This window comes from Vicia villosa, linkage group LG2 (genome assembly GCF_029867415.1).
Source record: "Vicia villosa cultivar HV-30 ecotype Madison, WI linkage group LG2, Vvil1.0, whole genome shotgun sequence".
Taxonomy (NCBI): domain Eukaryota; kingdom Viridiplantae; phylum Streptophyta; class Magnoliopsida; order Fabales; family Fabaceae; genus Vicia; species Vicia villosa.
Window position 1 is genome coordinate 172111514 of NC_081181.1, and position 2412 is coordinate 172113925.

At 31.8% G+C, this 2412-nt stretch overlaps 1 long non-coding RNA gene across 1 annotated transcript; it reads left to right on the forward strand.

Moving 5' to 3' along the window:
* Positions 1-596: 596 nt before the first annotated feature.
* LOC131647454 (uncharacterized) lies at positions 597-991 on the forward strand. Its single transcript, XR_009297833.1, has 2 exons — positions 597-697; positions 782-991. It is a non-coding gene; the product is annotated as an uncharacterized LOC131647454 (long non-coding RNA).
* The last annotated feature ends 1421 nt before the right edge of the window (positions 992-2412 follow it).

Sequence of the window (2412 nt, forward strand, 5' to 3'; positions counted from 1 at the left end):
CTGTTTCGTGTCTTCCGCCCATTGCAGCGGAATGACAATTGCTTCGGAACCGGAATCAGTTAGACAGCGCTTAGTCGATAGATTCATGTCATCCGGCAATACAGAAAGTCTGATTCTTTGGGCGTATAATACCCGACCAGTAGGGTTAGTTTCTCATTCTTGGTTCATTTAATCTTTGTTTCTTTTGCGTAGCAAAATTTTTATATAACCTATTGTTTTAATTTATAGAGCACACTGGTTGTTGCTTGCTATCAATCCGATAAGAGAAGTTGTATATTTTCTGAATTCGGTAGATGGTGAGTGGAGCAATTATCCGGCTATGAAGGAAATTATTGATTTGTAAGTGGAATCGTTCTAAATATTCTTGTATATTTATATATTTAATTATTTGTGAGATTGATCTAAATATATGCTTTTATATTTTTGTTAGATCAATACAAGTGTTCCGAAGTCAACGAGACGCACAGGTATCCCGGACTAAATCAAACAACATTACTTGGATCAAAGTGCAGGTACATTATTTTTCACAATTTTGCTTATAATATTTATGCTACTTGATAAAACAAGACAACTATAAAATCTTATTTGTTTTTCTATGTAGTGTCCGATACAGCGGAACAGTTCAGACTGCAGATACTTTGTTTTGAGGTTTATGAAAGAAATCCTTCAAATGAATCAATTAGAGATTCCAATCACGGTATGGATTTATAACTTAATTAGATAACTTCTTATAATTTATTACATTTAACTAAATCATTCATATTATGTTTTTATTCTGTAGTACTTTGACGAATTCCGTGCTGCTTCTTACACGAAACTTAAGTTGGAAGAAATCAAAGAGGAATTGTGTCAATTTTATATTCATCAGCTATTCATGTAGTAGGATTTGTGTCGATTTGAAGAGAATATTATAGTACTCCAGGATATATGGTTACTAACTTTGTTCATATTGTTGCCAATTAATATTTGAAGTATAATATTGTTGATGTTAGAGATTTAGTTTGATTGACATAATGATGTATATATATAATTTTGGATATTATAATGGTATTATATTAGTATATATATAGTCCTACCTATGGTTGAAAATATATCGTCGAAAATATATTACAGGTCGAAAATGTTACAGGTTGAAAATATATTACAGGTCGAAAATATTACAGGTCGATCTGGGAGGCTGAAATTATAGGCTGCACTTTAAAATATCTCATTTAGCAACGACAGCGCTTTTAAAAAGCGCTCTTAAAGGTCCACATACGAAAGCGCTTTGTTACAAAAAGCGCTGCCAAAGATTAAAAAAAAAACGCAACCTACCAAAGCGCTTTTGGAAAAGCGCTCTAGTATGGGGGCTACCAGAGCGCTTTTTCCAGCAAAAGCGCTCTTATAGGGGGTCTACCAGAGCGCTTTTTCCAGAAAAATCGCTCTTATAGGGGGGTCTACCAGAGCGCTTTCTGTAAAAAGCGCTCTTATAGGGGGTCTACCAGAGCACTTTTAAAAGCGCTTTCGTAGCCTACGCCAGCGCTGGCTTTGGCAGCGCTTTAAAGCGCAGTTAAAGGCTAAAAAAAGCACTTTTGTTTGTCTTCCGTGTTGTAGTGTTGGGAAAATCTCCAATTAAATTATAAATTAATTGAGAAAATTTCAAATTTTCAATTAATTGGGAAAAGTCTTCTGTAGTTACGTTTACAGAAAGATTTGATGGAGTTTGATTAATTGAGAAAATTCCAAATTTTCAATTAATTGGGAAAAATCTTCCGTAGTTACATCTACCGAAAGGTTTGATAGGATTTGACAATAGATTGTTCCGTAGATGCATCTACGGAACTTGAGATTTTCCTAATTAATTGAGAAAATCCCAAGATTCACTATGTTTTATACGCTTTCGTATATGCATCTACAGAAGGAATCAAATTTTTTCAAAATATGGGGTGCTTTCGGATGTGCATCTACGGAAGCTGGGGTAAAAATTTCCTGTAGTGTATAAGAGATCCATGGGATTGGTTGAGAAATTTGCGAATTTTTTTATATATATTAACAATATGCATACCAATTAAAGTTTATTTAAAAAATGATATATTAATTTAAATATTAAATATGTATTATTTAACAAAAAGTAATATTACTACTATAACATTTTTTTGAAAAAAAAAGGTATTATAATATATATAAAGTATAAACTAATATTTATAATCTATTAGTGGTTTCAACAAACTAAATCAACTTAATAAGAGTTGATGCAATAAAAATATACCAATTTGATGTTATATAGTAATGGATTGTGTATATTATAATATAACGTGGACTAGTTATTTTTGTTTTGAAGAACTCACTTGTAATATTATAATATTAGTGTATTAAGTGGGAAAACAACTTGGATTTTCTCTTAAAGAAAGCAACAGGGGGTAGAAAAAAGAT